The sequence below is a fragment of the Protopterus annectens genome, chromosome 4.part0 (genome assembly GCF_019279795.1).
Source record: "Protopterus annectens isolate FY-2018-M chromosome 4.part0, PAN1.0, whole genome shotgun sequence".
NCBI lineage: Eukaryota > Metazoa > Chordata > Ceratodontiformes > Protopteridae > Protopterus > Protopterus annectens.
Genome location: NC_056733.1, coordinates 1851734804 through 1851758497, shown reverse-complemented (window position 1 = coordinate 1851758497; position 23694 = coordinate 1851734804). Strand labels below are relative to the sequence as shown.

The window sequence follows — 23694 nt, the reverse complement described above, 5'->3', positions numbered from 1 at the left end:
TAAAATGCACTATTATGGGCCTGTTTATACAGTTTGCCTTGAATAGGCTGGTTTAGAATTAAACAATAGTACATTTTCTATACCTACTATTAAGTAAATAAAAGCTGATATACTTAACATTGTTAAAATATTTCTGATTTTCTGTTAATGAGGATCACTTGTCTGTGACAAACAAAGGCTTGTTGCTTTGAAACACTACCTACGTTTCATGATTTTTGGAAATTATTGTGACTGATCTCATCAATAGTTCATAGTTTAGTATTAAGCTAACTGCCCTTGCGAGCCATTTTAAGCCTAGCCAATTATCCCTTGTGAGACTCAAACCCATGAAGTTTTAAGACCATTAGTTTCTTTGTTTTCATTTTTTCCTCACCACTCGTGGTGGTGAGGTTGAAATTAGACAGATTCCTGTGCTTGTTCATTTTTTTACATACATACACAAACATATACAATGAGAGTGTAACTGTGTGTCTATCAGCAATAGTCAATATCATGAACAGTTGGCTGTTACATTGCCACTGAATCACATATATCACAAATGTAAAACTCATGTTTGCATTTCCCCTCTGCATCAACATTCAGTCCCTTATCTCTTTTTGATCCTGTCAACTGTCTATTTAAAAACATTAAAGAAGAACAGGTTGCAGAAATGGCTCCAATTTGCCAATCGCACAGCTCTCTATGATCCAAAAAAGGACACATACATTTCCATTTTGGGCTTTTGCCCCTCATATTTCCTAGTTGCACAATTAGATCTAAGCAGCAAAGACCAACTTAATACCAAGGTAAAATGGTGATCTTTTTTTTCTTGGTGTACTTTTTCCACTCGTTGAATGCTGAGCATTAAACCACCACATCGGGCACAAGCTTATTTTTCCCTATGAGTTAATATGAAACAAAAAAAAAACTCATTTATTCCATGAAATACATAACTATATATAATATATATATATATATATATATATATATATATATATATATATATATATGTGTGTGTGTGTGTGTGTGTGTGTGTGTGTGTGTGTAACAACCAACAAAATAAAAAAGTGTGGTAAACTGTAGGCAAGTCCTTAATATCCATGTTTAATGAATTGTAATAATTTGGTGAAACACCTCTGTTATGTGTAAAATCTGGAACTTCATCAGAACAACAAACATCCACCAGTCTTGATTAAAATAATGTCTTACACATGTCACATGGTCCATTAATATCCAAACAAGTTTAACAATCAGTTTTATTGACAATCAAAAATAACAGTCAATGCAGTATACTTTCAATAATACCTAACTATAAACAGGTATAGTTTTTCTTTCGATTAAAAATCATAATGTATAACCACTTCCCAACTTGAAAAAAATAAATAATAATGTTAGTTTAAAACTTTCAGTAGTAAAAAACTATTGATTGAGGTCTTGCCATTTATTCCTTCCTCTTCATTAGTAACAAAATATCGATTGAGATGTTATTATTTATTCCTGTGGTGTTGGTTGCCTCTAGCAACAATTGCCAATGCAGCTTTCTAGCCTCCAAGTAAACATTTTTATTATTAGAAACGAAATGTATCATCTGGCCCCTGAGAATGTTTTTCTTTTGCCAGAGTGGGTGGCAACTCCCATAGTGCAAACTGTAATAAGGAGTTGAGATAGGTCTCCTTCCTGTACATATTAGAAATGTATCTCAATTGTCAATAGTTTTACTAATGTTGAGATCAAGAAAATTAATATTAAAAAGACTGTGTTCACTTTTAAAATACAAAAATGAAGCAGTCCACTTGATGTTATCCAAACATTCTCATACTAAACTTTCTGTACTATGCCAGCTGAGGAAAACATCATCCAAAAAAAGGTAAGGATGTAATCATATCCTTATGGGGAGGCAAGTGAAACAGTAAAACTGCTTCCCACAACAATTAAACTTCATCCCACCACCACAAAATAATGTTGGCAAAATCAGGGGCCGCTGCTGCCCTATAGCAACCCGTTAGTCACTTGTAGTTTTCATTTATAAAAACACATAGTTGTTTGCCAGCTTTTGCTTCATATATTGCACAGTAATATTAATGTCCCTTTGTCCAAATGATGTACCTTCAAGTAGTGCCTTGTGGAACTTCTCTACCTCTACCTTGTGTGGAATCACTAGAAATAAATCTTTCAGATCCAGTACTACTAGAATAAAAATTTCAACATATTCTACCTCTGCCAAAACACTCAAAAAGTGCCATGACTCTTCCAATACATGTGCTATGTCACGAAAAAAAAATCTTTAATTTAATGTCAACAAATTTGGCCAATGGCTTAGTTTTAGATCCCCTGCAGCTACAATAAACAATAAAATGGGGGGTCTAACACAGATTTATATGTCTTGGGAATACCAAAGATATTAGGAATCACCAGCTTATCTACATTCAAAAAATTGTCCAATTCCTTATTGAAATTGCACTCATCTATTAAATTGTGTAGTAACATATCCATCCTCCGACAGGCTAAGATAATTTTATTTATTGAAGCACTATAATAAAAAATCAAGTAATGTAACATTTTTTTTTTAAATAAATAGGTGAGTACATGATTCCAGTCCTCCTCTCTTGTCCGGATTCTCCATCACCTTAATCCCTGTGTTGCCCTGCAAGATTGCCAGCATCAAAAGCTCATCTTTGGATAAATTAGAAAACATTTTTCTTCTCCTTTTGGTGAGGTGTTGGAAATCCCTTTCAAAGAGCTGTTCATACAGGGTAATGGGTGGCAAGCGGGTTAAACTGCTGGATCTCTTTAACTTTTCAGATGTAATATCAGTAGCCCCACAGGCATAAACCACAGAGCCAAGTTTATTTTCTGGGTGCAAATCTTTAGTTCTTTTATTGTGTCCACCAAATTAACTGTGCTGGTAAGAAGAAAAGTGAAGTCCTTTAAAAGTAACTGTCCAAATGCTGATGTGATGTCTAGAGGACTTTAGTTAAACATTTTAAAGCCTTAAAATTCATACGTAGCACCTGAAGTGCTTGTTGAAATAATAAAGAGAAGGGCTACTTGTGGTTCGTGTCCTTGTCCTTTCTCCTTCCTTCTGAGGGCTTCTTCTTCACCACCATGTCATAACTCACCTTAGCTGCTGTGCTAAAACATGCAATCTACTATATCAGTGTTGAACAGCAAATCATTTCACAAAAGTGAAGGGATGTGATGGGCTGAACGTTTATAATTTTTAGGTTGTTTAGTTATTTGGCTTATAATGGTTGGTTGGTTGGTTGGTTGGTTGATTGGTTGGGCACTAGCCAGAGGTATTATTTTGTCAAAATGGCTTGAAGCCCATTGGTGTCATCTTTCTTTGGCATGGTTTATATTTCCACAGGGTATTTCTGAGTCCTCTGTGATGTTAGTGTTCAACTATAGTTCTTGCAGTCCATAAAACCAACTTCTGATCCCTTCTTATGATGGAATTCAAATGCCTTCTACATTGGTTAAAATGGCACAAGTCAGTAGACATGAGTGAAAGCTCTTTACATTTATTTTTCAGTCTCAGCATAAGTATGACAGCTCATGTCACACACTAACACAACCACAAATTCTTCATGCACAGCTTATTCAAAAGTAAACACATTAGGGATAAGAAGCCTTCATATAGGTTATTAGGTGAGTACTAGGCTAATGACTCTGGAGCCTTTATAAGCCTAGCCCATAAAAGTGCCCTGGCATCATGCTACCTGTGTTCCCAGTGCCTCTATCAAGTAGAGCCACTGGAATGATCCCCAGGGTGAAATTTCTATTATCCATTCACTCATCAAGATTTCTCTTGAAGAGGGACAGTGAGGTGCTCTGCTTGACATGTATGGGAAGTCTATTCCAGAGCATGGGCAGTCTGTGGGTGAGGAACCTGTCCCTCCAGCATGTTCTGCTGATTGTGTTAATGAGGTTGAGGTCTTATGAGCATGTGGTGTGGAAGGATTGGGATTTCTTTAGATGTAGCATTTCTAACAGAGCTGGGTCAGAAATGGCTTTGTAAGTTAAGCAAAGATCACCTCTAAGTAGGCAATATGAGACAGAGAATACCTGGAGTCTTTTGAGCCTCTCTGTGTAGGGCATGTGTTTAAAGCCTAGGATCCTTTTCTTGAGGTACTTCTGTGACCTCTCCAGCTGTTGTAGATATCTAGTGAGGTACATGCCAAATGGGGCATTATACTCAATGACTGGTCTAATGCGGGAAGAGTAGAGAGAGAAAATGACCTCTTTCTTCCTGGATGCAAAATCATTGGTGATGAGATGTGCCACATAGAAAGACTTTCTGACCACAGTGGAATTATGGTGATTGAAGGAGAGGTTGCTGTCAACCTGTGTCCCCAGATCTCTTATAACGCCTTCAGTGTTCAGTGGGCTCCCATCAATGTGGTAATTAGTGGGAACTGAGTTTTTGCAAAAAGGGATGCCGACGCATTTTTTTGGCATTAAGCTTAAGGCTGTGGTTTCAATACCAGTCACTGGTCTCAGTGAGGCCTTTCCATAGGATGTTTGCATCACTTGGGGAGTTAACCATGGCTCCTATCTTGCAGTTGTCTGTGAATCTTGTCAGCCAAAGTCCCTTTGTGTTGGTCTGGACTTCTGAGACGTAGATGCCGAAAAGGGAAAGATGCAGGACCGATCCCTGTGAGACTCCACTCATGACTGGTTGGCAGTCTGACTTGGAGTCCGCTACTTTCACACTGTGTGGTCTATCTGTAAGCTAATTTGCAACCCACCTAGTGATATAGGGGTTGCTGCCTAGTTTGGTGAGTTTATCAATAATTCCCTAGTGAAGAATGGTATCAAAGGCCTTGGCCAGATCGAGGTAGGCTGTATGCACTGCCTTACCTTCATCCACAGCCCTGGTGACTGACTCAAAGAAGTCAACCGAGTTGAGCCGGCATGATCTCTCTTTCACAAAACCAAATTGCGTGGGGACTAGAGTTTGGAGATTTCCTACATTTTTGTTAATCAGGTTCATGATGATGTGTTCCATAGCTTTACATATCAGACTTGTCAGGCTAATGGGGTGACAATTCCTAGGGTCTGTAGTTGCTCCCCCTTTATGGAGAGGGATGACTGTAGCAGTGTGCCATTCAGTAGAAACAATGCCTGAGGTGAGGCTGTGACTGAACAGGGCACACAGATGTGGTGGCAGTTCACTTTGGAGTTCATGTAGAACACAGCCAGGAATATTATCGGGTCCCATGGAAGCTGTATTCTTGGCCTAGGTTTTATAGATATGCTTTGTCTATTTCTGAGCATTATTGTGATCACAGTAATTATTTGGGAAAGAGAATTTATGTCTCCAACACCAACCATGAAAGTATTAAATTACTAAACCCTAGGCTTATGCAGTAAGGTTAGTTACAGACTTTAGTCACAAGGAATCAAAACAGCATTTTTTAGGGCTTCCATCAGCAGTTATGACTTATAGGCTAACACTCTTCTCTTGGAAATGGAGGGGCCTAGACAAAATCTGTCTCCTTTCAATTGACTGGGCCTCCATCTATGCAGACAGACATGTTACAGAGGTACTAGCCAGAGGTTACAACGTGATTTTCTTCCTCATTCTCCAAAACCCCCGTGTCTTCTGAATAGGTGGCTGTGATATGCTGGATCCCAAAATGTTAAATTAAAACCTCTTCTTTTGCCCCCTCACCAAAGTTCTGTAAGCTTGAAGGCAGTTGGTATATATGGAGGTTTGGTTACCACCTCCTATAAAGAAAAAAAAAAGGTTAAAAGTTTAAAAGTAATCACTTTTCTGCTCAGTGTGAATTGGTATTTTGGACATCGTGATTTCAATAGTGAGCCCTCTTGGATACTATCCTTAAAAGAGGTAGCCTCCCAATGGGAGTTTGAAGACCACTTCACAAAATGGCCATCCAGATCATCCCCAAACACCTGGTGGATCAGATTTTACTTTTAGTTCTTTTTAGTACAGACACTCATAACCAAAATAGAATTTTGCAAGGCTACACACTTATCCAATGTGCCACTCTTCAGATGAGGATACCATACACGTTCTTTGAACATTCTGCACACATGCTTCTAGATCAATATCAAGAGGGGTACAGGAGAAGTTGATGGATAAATAGAGTAGTATTGGGGCAGTGTCTGCTTACCTCAGTTAGGGAGGAAGGATTGTAGTCATGCATGCTAAGGATGCACTTTCTGTGACAGAATCACTGATGGTGAATAATCTCATGAAAGCACATGTTCTCAAGGCAGTCACTGGCTATTGAAGGATTACATAAGTTGGGGAAGCAGTTCCCACTGCTTATTAAAGGTCATCTGCTTGCTCATCAATTAACAATATATAGGAATGTATGAGAGAGTACTTGGCCAACCAGAAAACCCTAGAGAGCTGCTTGGATGATGTACTTCTTGTCATCCACAAGGCATGAATGAGCTGAGCATGCCAAGGAGGTCCATACATTTTCATATAGAAGCCAATAATTACTTATTCATACCCTACCATATGGCATGCTCTCAGCCACCAATTATTTTTGCCTGGCAACAGTGGGGAAAAAAACTACAGGGAACAATTAAGACGGGCAGTCATTGTATAAGTTAAAAAAGAAAACCTATGACCCAGAACAAGACAATTTCCAGAGTTTGTGCCTTGGGGAACTGGTTTTGTAGCATGGTATTTGATTTTAAGTAAATAGAAGTGCTAGCTAGAGTAGCCTCTCAAAGTGAGACTGTCGGGGTCTTTGCCACAATGAAAATGAGTGGTTTGACTTACTTTGTTTTCCATTTTTCCTGTCCTGCTTAAATAGAACCCACATGCATTTACAACCCATACAGATATTTCCATATCTGGATGATTCAATGTTTGTCATCCATGCTTACTCAAAACTGGAGAAGCTGAAGAAACTAACACTTCAATTTTTAACTCTGCTATTTATCACAATATACTTCCAAAATTCTCAGTCACCTCTTATCTAAACAGCCTATCTTTTTCCTAAACTCACATCTATACACTTTAAATAGTATGGCCTTCCTTTCCATGGTTAGATGAAGGCACATTAGGTGTAAGTCTCTGAGAAATGAAAGAAATCACAAATACGTTTAATGGGAACCTTCCTGCAAGCACTACGATACATGCCACCAATCATTCGTAAGCTATCCTTAAAATAACACCATGTGAGGAATCTACAAGTGATCTTCAAGGAACCAGGTGAATTTCATTATAAAATACTTTACTGTGACCATTCATTTGGGTGTGAGTCACATGCACACTCTGTAAGGCTACTCATTACTTTTAAAGAAACCTTGTGGCCATAGTTTCCAAGGACACTTCTCTGCAACTCACCATGATTTGACTCAAAAAGACAATTCACTAAAAATTACAATGTAGCTGTGGTGGGGTGCGCTAATCAATATCAGATAGGTTCACACCAACTCTGCAGGAAAGCAATGACAACATGAGAGTGATCCAATCTAAATCACATGGCCTCTCAATTTTCTAGAAGGAAAATTCAACTACAATTTTAAGAAGTTGTCACTAAGCAAGAAAACCTGTTTTGTGCTATTCAAGAAGCGTAAATACCTTGCTTATGACCTTTTTATACTTCTATCCAAAGCCAAGTACAAAGATCTTATGCATACTTCTACTACAAAAAGACAACTTCCTTCAGGATAACTTTCCAGACATTTCTCCCACACATCATTATGCCTTTTTGTTCTTACACTTGATCCTCCATAATCCACAAGGCATACAAATTGAGGGCAGGCATGAGTGGCCCATTAGTGGATTAGACAAACCTATTTCTAAGTAGTGCTAGAAATGACAACAATTCTCCTTTCTTATCTGTTGAATAATATGTACCCAGATATCTATATCTTTTGTTTAAAAGTGTGGTATCTGTAATTTTAGTAAAAGTAATTGCCATGTGTTCTGTCGGGGGAGGGTCCCTGTGACAGTAAATCCCATGTACAATGTCTCCCGTGGCAGCCAGTCCAGCCTTCCTTCTAGTAGGCGCTCCCACTCGCCATATTGTCATATTGTACATTGTCTATAAATTGAGGTCAGTGATGGTGCTTCAGGGTTGTGTCCATAATAATACAGTAGAAGACCCATATCCTGTTCCTCTCAGTATGGTATTGGTCTGGCCTGATGTTACTATCTTCTGGGTCCAGCATGCAAAAAGGAACAAGCTGCCTTTTGTTTTAGTATGTAACCCATCTAGACAGTAGGTGGGTTCAGACTGTGAGCCAAGTAGAAATTCTGCTAGAGGCTGAGGACACAGGGCACCTAGTCCTCCCGGTTGGATATTCACTAAGTGAAGATTTGTGGCACAACTGACAAACCACCACAAGACATACAACATAAAAGATCTAAAAATGTAGAATTTAATATTCCATGGTCAGGGGGTATGACTTCAGACAGGAGGTACCATTATAAAATAGCCTCATAAAAGTTGGCCATGTACACCTGAGGTGATTCTTACTTGCTATGCCCAGGAAGATAATGATCACTGTAAAATAGCCCAGTAGAAGCCAGGAATGCCAGGAAGAAAGATAGTTAAGCAGTCAGTTTTCAGCAGAAATGAATAGGTTCTGCAGACAACTTGATTAATTCTTTCCCAGAGCAAGGGCAAATAAGAAAGCAACAACCCTCCCACCTGTTCTTTAGACTTTATAATTGTGTTTATTATGTTAATAGTCTACTTTTTCTTGATTATTGTAACCATTTATTTTTATCTCCAGTAATCTGAAGAAGCGTGCCTAGGACTTACAAACGTTTGTTTCTTTGGTAGTTCATACTGGATCTCTGGGTAGTGGAGTTTCAACAAATCTAGATATTTTCTTCCTTGGCTTCCTCAGCAGCAACAGTGAACCAAAAATAAAATAAGCATGAAAAATAAAGATCATCTCTTTATGCCTAATGAATAAGTGGGGCACTATTAAAGACAATTTTTTTTAACTCTGGAATTTGCACATATATTTAAGTTTTTAGTCAATGCATTTTTTTTTTGCTTGTAAATAAAATGCTTCCTGAAAAGGGGATCACAGGAGTACAGCAACAATACCTATCAGTCTCCAGATTCTAATACGGGAGTCTCTTCTCTGCCAATCCAAAGCACGTTTTTCTAACTAATCAGATTTTCCATCCCATCAACCAATCATGCAGGGTAGCCTTGTCCACTTTTCCTTATTCAAGAGGATTTAAACTACTGCATTGTTAGAGTTTTATTATCTGATTAAGTTTTTCCCCTCAATGAAAGTGCTCATATAGAAATAAAATCAGATGCTTTAACCTACAGAAGATCTCTGCTAATGTTTATTTTTTCTTACTTTTTTACTTGACTAATAGTGGTCAGAATACCTTAGTATTTAAGTTGAAGCTGGAAGTATAGCTAACATATCAGTTGGATTACAGTCATGTGCCACTGTTTGTACTACCAACAAGGATCACAGAACCTTAAAGTCTCACTTTTCTCTGCTTTTTTCCTTCTTCTTCATGAGGTGCTAGAGTCCTGAGTATTTCCTTGAACTCTTGTGCTTTCTCTCCTGTCAGATTCCAGGTCTTTAACTTAGCCTGTGTTGATCTCATAACCTTGTGTCTTTTCTGTGAAACTGATTGTGGCTTATGCTGTAGGCCAATTATTTCACTGGTGATGATTTTGCAATCACTGATTCTACCCCGGTGAAGAAGTCTACCTAAGTTGCATGTTGGCCATTCTTGTACATAATCCTGTGAGTGCCTATTTTGCTGGATCATGCGTTGGCCACCATCAAGGTATATGCCAGGCAGAATTCTAGAATGACCTCTCTTTATTTCTGTTGCTGCACCCATGTGCAGCCAAGCTGTCCCCATATCCTGTTCTATCTGTCCCAATATGTGTATTCAGGTTCCCCATCACCAATACCAACTCATGTTGTCCTGCTTTATCCTGCTTTATCGATTAGGGCCTGCAGCTGCTGCCTGAATGCCTTCTTTTCTTCATTATCATAACCCTGCTGAGGGGAATAGGCCGAGATTATGAATGCTACCCTATCATTACACTGGAGTCTGATTTCCATGAATCTGTCACTAATTCTGATATACTCTCACTGTTTTCTGGAACATCTTCCTCGCCACTATTCCCACACCATTTCTAGTCTTTTCTTCTCGTGGATAGTACACTTTGGATCCCAAGCCAAGTGGCTTTGCTAAACTGCCCTTCCATCTTGCCTTCTGAATACAAATGTTGCCAGCCTCCTTCTTACCAACATGTCACCTTCCACGCTCCATCCTTTTAGTGAGCCTGCAATGACATTAGCGATCTTTAGTTCATGATTGTCAGGTAGATTTCTTTTTTTTATGTCCAGCTTTTGCTTAACAGAACTCTCCCAGGTAATCCAAGCTGCGCAACTGGACCAGCCAGTTACTCATTAACCTATTGACCTTACTTACAAGTACTTTAATCTTGAAGTATACACTCAGAGGTATTGTTACTACTTTTGTACCTGGTCATTTCAAAGAACTCAAGTGCCTGGCTTGAAACACTTTATTCTTGGTGGTAGTTTATTTTGCAAAAAAAAAATAGTGTCATTACTATAAGTCTTTCATTCTGTCCTCTAAGTTTGGACTTTTTCAAAGACTTGGATATTCTTAAAGCCATTCTGTTCTTCTTTCAGAAAGCTGCTTCCATTTCTAATTAAAAAAAATGTCTACAGACTGTTGTTCTTTCCAGAATATTTAAGTGCAGCCAAGTATCGCATCCATGTCATGGATTTTGCAAGCAAAAGCACTATTGCAAAAAACGTGGTTTTTCAAATGAACAGCTTTTTCCTCACTTCTACTAAAGGGAATATTGGCAACAAGACTCCAGTCAGTGTCTCTGCAAATGGCTATTGAACTCCATAAATACCATAAGAACAGGAAGGACATTTCTTGTTCTTAGATAATTCCCCATTTAACACTCTGCTCCACATATCTTCTATGGTCTGCATTTGTGTTGCTGTCTACTCACCACATGCATACCTCTTAACTGTCCAGATTTTTGCCTCATATTTTCCTTTGTTCTTCATAAAATTTGTAGTTTTCTGGTACATAACTGAGAACAGAAGTCAGTATGTTATGACATTTGAGTTTCAGTCTTCATAACCATTGGAAAATGCACGTTGATGCAAATTCTCTTATTATAGCAAGGTTTTAAGTGTATAAGAGAATACTTATAACTTGTCCCTCTTTCTTGGGCAATTGCCCCCCCACCCCCACACACACACACACAATTTCTAGTTTTGTCCAGATAACTTTAGCTAAGTGGTTGCAAGGTATGGCACATGTCCAAGCTTTACAAACGTTTCAGTTTTACTGAAATTTTTTAATTTGTGCACACCTTCTTGGTCCCGAGCCTGTAGATCTCCTGAAGGGATATTTGTGGTAGTGTCTCTGTCTAGAGTGTCATTAACTCTCCTAGGAATTCTGTCCTGTTTTGTTCTGCGACCAGAATTCATCAAAGTAAGATATAAAAGTTAAGTGAGGTGTTCACCATAACAACTAATTTTCAAGATGTGCACCCTGTCTCTAAAACAGCCCCTTCTATGAGATCATCTTTCCAAATGGGATACTGGCATTATAGTTAGGTTAACCAGTCATTACTAGGCATGTCAGTTTTATAGGAAGTGTTTCCTGACCTTACAGCTTATGGTACCTGAAACAATATAACAACTGTCTCATACTGAGTGACTTACAACCACCGACAACCCCACATTAAACATTAAACATTTGTGGCAGATGTAAATAGATATTAAAGCTTGAGGCATGACTCTTTGCACACCAAAATTCTAGTGAATAGTTCGCCCCAAGAACATACAGAGGGGTTCTTTTCTGTTTACTACAATCTTCTGAGTTTGCCTTTATTGGTCCTCTAATATAGAGCACAAGCAAATACTTCTATACATGTGGAGATTCCAAAACCAGAATAGGCAATTTCAGCAAACAGACTTTCCGTCAAGGCCGTAAAGTCCCTAAGGCATAGACCTTGGCCTAATAACCCTAGTAATTTTAACATTAGTTACTCCAATATATCGTAAACAGATAGATTAAGTAAGAAGCTGAAGGTAAAAACGGGCCCTCCTATCTGCCTTCTTGGAATCAAGATCAGGGCACTGATATGTCCAAGTGGGGTTAAATGATCTTAATCAATGTGGACCGGATAACAAGGAACATGACACAAGAAGGCTGTTCTTCACTCCATCAGATGGATCAAAAGATTCAGGTACTGTTTGGGATACTTCATTCAAGCATAAAACCAAAAATAGTAAATAAAAACAGACTTTACAAAGACAGAATAACAAAAAGAAAGCTACTAAAACAAGCAACATAAAAAAAAATATTGTATTAAGGCAATACAGGTCAAGTTATGACTTCTATCCAACAGCACTTTCTGCACTTCATCAGGCTGAACCGTTGGATGGCTTTCTTTTTATTAACATCCTTCCTGCACCAATCAGAACACTGAGCTTCACAGATAAGATTACTGCTTATAATAAACTGCTTAGCCACTAGCGCCATTTACATGAAAATATGTGGCTGCCTGCCTGGAGGAAGATATGTTCTTTACTACCCTGCTTTGCAGGTGAAAAATTTCACCTGGATCCTGAACAGAAAATGGTCTGTGTCTATTGTCCCTCTTCCGGGCAAGGCCACATTGCTAACTATGCCATTTTGAAGTCCAGGAGAAATGTGAAGCTGATATTTATCAAAGCCCATGGCCTTGAACAAAAGGAAATACAATTCATAGACTTTCATGGCCCTGGAGAGTATGGAGATCTGAAATGTCAAATAGTTCTGGCTAAGGATTCAACAAGAATTCACCCATATTTAGAGATTCAATTCCTATTATTGTCTCAGACCAAATGGGAAAGGGGGGAGGGTGTGTCTATCCTCATAAATAACATCCTCATTGCAAGATGATTAGACATCAACCTAGATGAAAAGATATGAAGTCCCTTTATTATCATAAATGGAGCTGATTTCCTTTTATTGGGCAGTTATTTTACCTTTTCATTGACCCATTGTTGACATGATATACTGTATAATAAACTAATAAACTTAAACAGCACCAGCAATACTTTTATTATGGCTGATTTCAATTAGCTCACTATTGCTTAGGATAACTATAGCAGGAGGACTGGATTTGTACAGTTTTGGGGGGGGGGGTATTTTCTTTCCAGTAATAATCTTAAGCAAACTGACGAAATCTTAGAAAGGGCAATGCTATTCTTGCCGTTATTCTAACCAGATCAGCATCACCTGTTCCTTCTCCCCTATTATCCCATTCCTTGCTAAATCAGTTTTTGTTTATGTCCCTGAGTTGTTTTTTAGTGAAATTCAGAAAAACAAACTCATTCAACTTTATTTATTTTTTTTTATTTAACGTCAACCAAGCCTGTATAACCCTGGTATCAGTTACAGTGGTTCAAGGTATGTAGGACAAAAAGCTCCCTACGTGATGGTAGTGTAATTGGGGAGGGGGGTTGCACTCATAGATAAAATATGCCAGCAGGCATCGTTTGGCTTGAATGCATTTGATTCCAGGTTTTACTGAAAAATGATTTGCAGATGTATACCATATACATTAAATTCATCTTTGATATCAAGTTATCTATAAATACAAACACAAACATTCTCCAAAATATCTAAGCAATCCATTACTTTTCTTCTAACAATTATTCTAAGAATAATAACAGCTCTACACCCCTAACTTGTAATCTAGCCAAAAATGCACAGAATTGAAAGTTTCAGTTCTCCACATTTTGTCCTAAATGATTGTATATGCACATTCCATTTGCAGACAGATACTGATGGAGATTCAAAAAAGAAACCCCTTTAGTGGAGCTTCGGTTGGACACATTATGTAAAGAGCTTCGGTTGGACACATTATGTAGCAAAAAACAGAAACAGTGCTAGCTGCAAACATTACCTCACATCACAGAACAAATGCGGACTGAGCACGGTACACAAACAATTAAACAATTACATTTCACAGGCCAAGGCCTCCTACAAGCTCTACCTAGCAGCCAAGTCAGAGGAAAATAAATACCTTCTAGTTCAGAAAAATTGAATGTAATAAAAAGATTGTGGTACCCTGGAATCTATCGGAACTCACTTCTGGAGCCCATGAGATATTGCCAATATCTCATACACCAAAAGTAAGGCTACTTCCATCTTATAATTAGATGACCAAGTACTACATTTACCCATTGACCTACTTGAGGCAGACCTGCACAAAATCAAATATCGTGATGTTATTTATTTATTTGTTTGTTTGTTTGCTTATTTATTCATTTGACTTTATTGACTGGGTCTGTGTTCTGGTCCTAAGACCATTGCAGCCATAACATGAGCTAAAGCGCATTTAAACATTTAATTTCAACATACAGTTACAGTTTTGCAATGTAGTATAATACAGAAACACAACATGAAGTAGAACAGAGACAGTAAAATTAATATAAAGCCCTATATTTTCTACAGCTAGAAACATTTACAAGTCATTGTTGAAATACAATTATATCTTTCTTTTTGCAGTCACCAAAAAATGTGGAACATGCTCTTTAAAAGTAGGTACAGCTGGCCTCAGTTATCATAATACATAGCATACATGTACCTACATGACATCATAATTCCTTCCACTTTAAGTAGGACTGTGGGATGCCACCACAAATAAATACAAACTTTAAAGAAAGTTTGTAAAACAGAATTGACAAAAATAATGCAAAATTGTAAACAGAATGATGTTTATACCATGTTTTATTCAGATTGCTTTTTACAAGTCAGTTGTAATAAAAGATCAGACTGGTATTTTTTTTTAAAACTGAAATAAAAAAATGCAGATCTAAAAAAGATAAATTCATTTCTGGTATCGCAACTCCAGTACAAAAAAAAGCAGGAGAGGAAGTGAAATCTTCATGGACAGATACGGGAGGTCACAGATGAATCAAAGGCCCTGAAACTGTAAGGCAGAAAGCTTAGCCACTAAATTGCCCTCTTATTTTCCTACAAGACTTCTTAATATTCAGACCCACCTGTGCCTAAGCATCAGCAGTTACCTTATTTGTGTTCTATATGTTTTACCTTGCTTCCGAATTTCTGTTATTTAAACTATCACATCCATACCTACCAATGTGTTTCCTCAGGAATTCTGGACAAAACCAAAAATAAGAGCAGGACAAAGGTCCAAGCCCAATCAGGGGCAATTTTTAGACATTACTCAAATTCACTTAAAGCTAATAGAATAACAGGTTTTGCATCAACATACATTATTTTGTAACCAATAAGAAATATGAAATTCTATTATCTGGCATTGCTGAATGGCTCCAATCCTCAGTGATTTACCAGAAATTCAAACATTTAACAGGGAACATCATAAGAATATGAATCAAAACCATTAGGGACAGTTCGGAGCTGTGCTTACTTACCAGATAGCTTCACCAGCATGGAAATTCTATGAGTGACAAGGCATTCATTTTACATTAACAGGCTCAGCTTGGATTCTTTACTGTCTGATTCTGCAAACAATGCATAACTTACATTTAGTACAATGTTGCTGCTGATTCACACATATATTAATGTGCACAATTGTGGCTTTACTGATGTGCTATTGCTGGGCTGATGTCACAAATGGAAAAAGTAAAAATCATAAATGAAAGGGGGCACTGGTTATTTGTGGCATTTTTGTAATTTCTATTTAAAAGAAAAATCATTCTTTTCCACAATAAACAGTTGAGAGGTATGCACACAATGCATAAAGTGCGATCATACAAATACCAGCTCAATAAGTCTTAACATAGCCAGGAGCTTAGTTTGCACAATACAACAAAAACTGGCATACCATCTATACATATATATAGATATATATATATATATATATATATATATATATATATATATATATATATATATATATAAAATTTTCCAGAGACTTTATCCATGATCTGTGACATCTACCACCTATATATATATCACTTTCCAGAGACTTTATCCATGATTTGTGATATCTACAATGTGGTAGCAGTAGCAATCCTCCATGGGGTTGAGCAGTGCACCTCACTAACTTCATGCACATTAGTCTCATCCATATCCTATGCAAATCAAATGTGAGGGGTTTTGTGGAGCTGGGCCTAACACTAGGTATTTCTCACTTCTTGATATAAATCAGTGCTGTTTGCAATGAGGAGATCTTGACATTTGAATTGTGTTACTAAAGAAGTCACAGCAGTATTAGATGAATGACTTAATGTACATGTTCTTTACTTAAACGACAACAAAGCCTTTGATATGATCTCCCATGAAGGGATTGTGAATTGACTCAGGAAACTCACAGTAGATGGATACAGAACTCACTGCATTGAGAACTAGCTATTGACAAGGACAAAGTGGTTTTCAGTATGTGGTCATCTGTCTGTTCTGACAGGTATTAATATTAATATATGAAAAAGTAAAAAGGTCACACAGACAAACCAATTAGTAAAAACTATAAGAAAAACCTAGCCACACTACAGTATTAACTGTGTGATACCTTAAAACTCCTGGAATACAGGCCCGTGGGATATATGCAAATGACCCCTTAAGGGCATCAAATCTTTCAGCTATATGGCTTCTAAATGTCCATGACTTCTTACTTTTTCTTGAAAACTCTAGGTTGGCATGGTTTTTCTTGTAGTTTATACAAAGAGGTTTAGGACATAGGTCCCACTCCTGTTTCATATTTTCTTTTGAGTTTACTGTTTGATAATTACATATGACTTACCAAGTCAACAGGTGATTAAAACTGGGAAACATCTTTCTTTCCCCAGTAGACACCTCTTCTCTACATACTATGTTGGACAACACATACACAGGGAGTGCAAACAGTAGCCTAGAATTCAACATTAAACAAGTGTAGTTCCCCTAGTGTTCAACTGGTCCTTTTTAAATATTACCTAACCAGTCAGCCATTAAAAATGTATCACGTTGCTAAGGGCAGGAATACACTAACGAATAATTGTCTCACCTTTGATTAATGCATCATCAGGCTGCCCAAAAGGCTTACCATATGGCATATTTAATACTCAGACGGATAACCTACCTTGCAAGGTAGGTCATTATTCCCTTATATTCCTATCCAATGAGCAGAGTTAAGGAATATAACATTGCACTCTGTAGTCTCCAAGCTAAGCCACCTTTTCCTTATAGAAAAGCTTCATAGATTTAATTTCAAGAATATCAACAGTCTTGAAAACTTGACTAGATCATACCAAGCCACATATACCTTTATGCAGACAAACTTACATGTTCCTGCCATCCCTGGCCATACAAAGCTTCCACATGTTCAGACCTCAAAACGAGTATGAAAGAACAAAAGGCAAAGGTGCATCCATCTTCATTAAAGACAAATATACCTCAAGACTAATCAGATAGTACAACCCCCCTAGAGCTACTCCAAGTCCAATTAACTGTAGGTAAAATCCCCTTCCATATCATTGTTAGCTATAGGTCCCCCATCATTAACCACAAGAACCACTCTGCCTACCTGGACCTACTTATTCACTCACTATACAGCCAAGCACCTTGGTTATGAGTGATTTCAACTATCCTTCCATTGACTGGGAGTCATATATGAGTACAAACATGCTCACCCTAAGGTTCCTGGAATTTGTTAATACAAATGATCTGGAACAGATAGCCTGCACCCCCACAGGGGGCTCAAATGTCCTAGACTTAGTACTCACCAACATAGGGGGTCTCTGCACTACCCACTGTGTGCTGCCTTCCCTGGTAAAGTCTACCCCTTGTGTGCTGCCTTCCCTGGTAAAGTCTGATCATACATCAGTCTCTTTCGAAGTAACAATCAAACTTGTCCCTCCCTCAAGAGCAAAAAGGATGAAAAATTTCTCCAAAGCAAACTATAGCCTCCTAAACTATGGCATAGATAGCTTCAAACCCCAAAAATGACTCCTACACAGAGGTGTACACAAATGCCCTGTATAAACACCTATACAAATGTATAGACTTGGCTGTACCTGAACAGATCAGAACAAGGTCCTCAAATAAAAGCAAGCCACACTGGTGGACATCAAAATAGGCTATACAACAAGAGGAAGAAAGTAATGTCTAAGAATAAGAGGGAACTGACTCAGCACAGGAAGGACACCCTCCACAGCCTGACCATCTTGATAAACTGTAAAATCCTCTATAGCCGAGTATGAAGCTAAACTAGCATCCCTAGCTAAGGATAATCACAAGGCATTCTTGAACTACATCAGAAATCTAAAGGGAAAGGCCCAGCTTTGTGCTGAACTAGTAGTGGATGGTACCACTCATATTGATCCTGAGGCCATCACCAACCTGGTAGCAGACAGATTGGGCACAAACTTCACCCTCTGTCCCCACCAGACATACACCAAAGCATACCAGTCACCAGTCTTCTACCTAGTATCTTCAAAGAGTAGGTCATAACCCCACACTCCATGGCCAAAAATACAGCCTCTATGGGACCGGATAGTGTCCCAGGCTGCCTACTAAATGGTCTAAAACAGGGCCTAGTGAAACCACTTGCACTCGCTTCAACCACAGTCTAAGTACTGGCTTTGTCCCAGCACAGTGGAAAACAGCAAAAGTAATTCCCTTGCACAAAGGAGGTCTATCAACCAACCCCTAGGAACTATAGACCCATAAGCCTAGCCAACCTTATCTGCAAGGCCATTGATAGAATCATCATGGACCTTATCACAAAGACATAGGTAATCTTCAAACCTGACCCAGTTTGGCTTTATTAAGGGTAGATCATGCTTATTAAACCCTGTGGACATCTTTGAGAATATCACCAAAGCCCTGTATGAAGGCTAGACAGAGCATGCAACCTCTCTTGACTTAGCCAAGGCTTTTGACACAGTCCCCCACTCAGGCTTCAGTGAGAACCTCACCCAGCTGGGAAATAACCCATATGTCACTAGATGGGTAGCCAACTGGCTCACTGACAGAATATATATAGTTGGGGATTCCACCTCTACCAGCAGACCATTTAACACTGGTGTACCACAAGGATTTGTGCTAAGACCCCTACTGTTTAAATCAATTTCTCAGAAGTCCAGGTGAAAATAGTTGGTATGTGACCAAGCTTGCTGATGACTGCAAACTGGGTGCAATCAGTCCCCCAATAATGATGAGATACTACGAAAAGGGCTTACACAAACAAATGATTGGTGCCAAATCCATGGACTTTAAACTAAATGAAAAAAAAAAAATGTGTTTTCATCCCTTTCGGCCTAGGGTAAATGCAAAAAATGTATTTTCATCCCTTTCAGCCTAGGGTATCTGAAAATTACAATATTAACAGTACTCCCCTTAGCTCAAACCCTGTGGTGAGTGATTTGGGAACACAGGTTGATAGCAACCTTAACTTTGATCACCATGTATCCACAGTGGTAAGGAAGGCCTTCTATGTTGTGATTCTCATAAGTAAAGGCATTGCATCCAAATCTAAGGATGTTATAACTCCCCTGTACTCATCCCTCATCAGACCATACAATGATCCTTTCTGTATGTATCTCACTAGACACCTGCAGCAACTGGAGAGACCTCAGAGGTTTCTCACCAAAAAAATTCAGGGTCTTCAACATATGACCTACATGGACAGACTCAAAGCCTTGTCTCTGTACTCTATATCTTATAGGCTGCAGAGAGGCAACTTGTGCCTACCCTACAGAGCAGTCTCGGACCCTGTCATAATGGAAATGCTGCACAATTGCACGCCAGATGGGACAAGATTCATTCACTCTACAGAGCTTAACCTGGCCTGTGAATTTAACAGGACATGCTGGAGAGAGATATGTCTCCTCGAGATTGCCACTCCTCTGGAACAAACTCCCAATTCACATAAAACAGAGCTCTTCAATGACCCTATGGTGTAACTTAGACAAATGGATAGGAGACCATAAATTTACCCTGAAGGTGTCACCTATGTCCATCTTGGATAAGGGCAGTCGGTGCTGATCCTAGACTCATGCTGCAAATATAGACCATATAACCTGGTCAATAAGGGAACAAGGGTATAACATGACTAGGCTTATAAAGGCCCTAGGGTCAATAGCCTAGTAACTTCCTATGACCCTATGAACCTATTCTTTTCAAACACATAATAGCACTCACTTCTTTAGCCGAATAGGACTCTACATGATTACCTTGTTGTAAATTGGTGGCTTCAACAACTACCCCCTCCTCGGTTTCTTTCCACATTATCAACAGTGTCCTGTGCCTTTTCTCCCAAACTGAATGACAATCTTCTTTTCAAGAAACCTTGTCTTCAGCATACAAACTGAGCCCAACAGCCACATAATTAATATTATCCTTAAAATCAGCAGTAGTTCTATAGTATAAAAAGGTTCACTATCACATACTGTTTTTTACATCTCTGGAATAAATTTCCCTTGACAATGAAAATTGTGTTTTCTCCTTGTTTAAGAAATATGCTGATAACTACATGGGTAGCTATATGTTTCAGCATGGACTAATTACTACGAAATCACTGGAAGATAGATAAGTCACAAGCTTGTTTTCTAAATCTGGAAATGTAGCTTCTTTTTAACTGGACCATAACAGCTAAATGTAGAGGCACAGTACACAAGATGCTATAAATACGAGGGAGGAAAAGAGGCTTTTACCTCCCTAGTACTTCACATCACACATCATGGCCATACTTGTATCATTATAGTGACTAACTCATCTAACTGGTGTTTTCTGAAAACCCTACAGCTTGTCTAAACTCAGCACACACACACACACACACACACACACACACACACACACACACACACACACACACACACACACACACACACACACACACACACACACACACACACACACACACACACACACACACACACACACACACACACACACACACACACACACACACACACACACACACACAATCATTCACTAATGCATGCGTACATATTCTGAGAACACAAACAAAACAATAAACTGAATAAATAAAATAAGAGTAATACTGCTCACAGACAGAAACCAGAAACCTTTATTTAGTGCTTTTGTCAGCTGTCAGCATTGATTTCTTCAGAATACAAAAAAGCACACTGAACCACTTGTTAAATATTCACTTTTGTCACATGACTTACACTAATTAACCAATTAATTAATTTTAAAAGGTGTATGTTCACATTATTTAAAAAACTGAAATTAATGATGAGACTTCCCATACTCTGGAACAAACTACCTATCTATATCAAACAAAGCTCCTCTTTAGCACTCTTCAAGAAAAATCTTGATGATTGGATGGGAAATAGGAAATTCACCTTGGGGATCACCTCTGTGGCTCTGCGCGACAGTGGCACAGGAAAATAATTTTCTTGGGTGGCAAAAGCCAGGGTACCTTTTTAGCTGGGCTTGTATAGGCCCCAGGGCCGATAGCCTAGTACCTACCTATGAACCTATGAACCTATAATACTAGCAGCAGGAAAAACATCATTTTCTATACATAACATTGATCCATAAGTCTACCACTGATCCCCCCTTAAGGCCCATAGTGGATGCCAAGGCACTGAAGACATTTTCTATGGCTAAGTATATAGACTTAAACCTGAAGGATTTATTAAAACAATTTGCACATATATTACAAGACTCATGGGACTGTCATAAGAAAATTCAACAGGATATGTACAACGAACATCTTATATTTGCTACAGTTGATGTCTGTGACTTATTTACAGTTATTCCACATGAAGAGGATATGAGTATGTTTTATGATTTTCTTTGCAAGCATTCTGGTTTTACACATTCCAGAATATTGATGTTTCAAACAGTTATGGATATGATACTTAACAATAACTTCATTCTCTTTGAGGGGCAATATTTTAAACAAAATATAGGGGTGGCCATGGGGGCATCATGTGCACCCCTATTTGCTAATATTGTCCTAAATGAATAGGAAACGTCCAAGGTTTTTCACATCCAAACTATTTAAATACTGTAAATTCTACAGACGTTATTTGGATGACATCCTTATTTTATGGAGAGGGACTCATGAGTTATTGCATGAATTCTTTGAATTTTTAAATAAAACTACACAGTTTCTACAGTTCACAATGGACATTAATGGTGAAAGTATACACTGCTTGGACATCACTATCAGGAAGGATTAAGTCAATCACAGGTTTACCTCCACGTCATACAGGAAGCCAACCTACTCCAATACATTGTTGCACTTTTCCAGTGCTCACCCACTGCACCCAAAGAGATCTTTGGTGAAGGGCAGGGAGTTAGGTTGGCAAGGAAGGTCAGCGAAGAGGAATTATTTCTAAAAGAAATAGGAATTTTAGAGAATATGCCACTAGGAAGAGGGTATCCCATACACTTTCTAGAACCATATATCAGGAAGTCATCACAAAGAGAAAGCAAGGCCATTTTTTACCCATATTAGGGGGGTACATAACAACAATAGCAGTGGTAGGGTTGACATACCACATAATACCAAGAATTATTTTCAACACTCTATGGTTCTTACTTTTAGTCCACTTTTTGGTAAGATCAAAGAAATTTTAAATCACAACTGGGTACCTTTTGACATGGAACAACAATTTAAAAATAAATCAGGTGACTATCCGGTAGAAGTATATAAGAAAGACAAGTCAATAAAAAACTTGCTTGAAACTAATGTAACCAATGTGAACAAAGGCAAGATGCTGAAATGTGGACATTGTAATCAATGCCCATACATTTTGGAGAATGAGTCTCTGTATATTAGGGTTTTGGTTGGGTAGTCCTGAAGCAAAGGCTTAATTGCCAAAGTAGATGTCTGATATATATAACGATTTGCCAACAGTGCTATAGTTTCTACATAGGGAAGACTATTAATAACCTCAATAAGCGAGTTTACTAACATTTATATGATATTAAAAAGAACAATCTCAAGAATGCGTTATACTAACACATAAAAGAACACCCTGATCAATCGTTTAAATTCAGTGCCCTTGAACCTATAAGAAACAATGGTGTGGGGGGGGGGGGTCCTTCTGACATTTTTCTAGAGTATCGAGAATTAAAGTGGCAGCTTAAGTGCAATGCAACATACCCCCCTGGGCTTAATGAAACTGTTTCCATTTCTAGCTATCTCAAGTTAAAAGCTGAATTTCATATGTAAATAACAATGTAATTTTATTAAGGACATTTTAAGCTAATAGATTGTAAAGAATTAATAAGTTATTTATTGTTATTTATTTCAGAGAATTTGATTATTAGCTTTGTACAGGTTTTTATATGTTTTATCATCCTAGTTGCACAACACAGCTCTGTCTGTTTCAAAAGCTGCTTTCAATGTTTTGTATAGAAAATTATGTTTTTCCTGCTGCTAGAATTATAGGGAATTTATCATTAATTTCAGTTTTTTAAATAATATGAACATACACCTTTTAAAATTAATTAATTGTTTAATTAGTGTAAGTCATGTGACAAAAGTGCATATTTAACAAGTGGTTCAGTGTGCTTTTTTGTATTCATAGGTTCATAGGTTCATAGGCTGGTACTAGGCTATCGGCCCTAGGGCCTATACAAGCCTAGCCATAACAATTCCCTGGATATTTCTCCCCACAGTATTTACTTCCCTGGACCCCTGTCTAGCAGGGCGGCTGACATGATCCCTGGGGTGAATTTCCTATCTCCCATCCAATCGTCAAGGTTCCTTTTGAAGAGGGCCAAGGAGGTGCTCT

General features: G+C 38.2%; 1 protein-coding gene across 1 annotated transcript in view; it reads right to left on the bottom strand.

The window, feature by feature from the left end:
- Positions 1–15492, bottom strand: part of ATP10B (ATPase phospholipid transporting 10B (putative)) — a 2370254-nt gene extending 2354762 nt beyond the window's left edge. Inside the window, exon 1 of the mRNA XM_044069530.1 lies at positions 15409–15492. The gene's annotated coding sequence lies outside the window, so the exon portion shown is untranslated. The remainder of the gene's footprint in view (positions 1–15408) is intronic.
- Positions 15493–23694: the final 8202 nt, after the last annotated feature.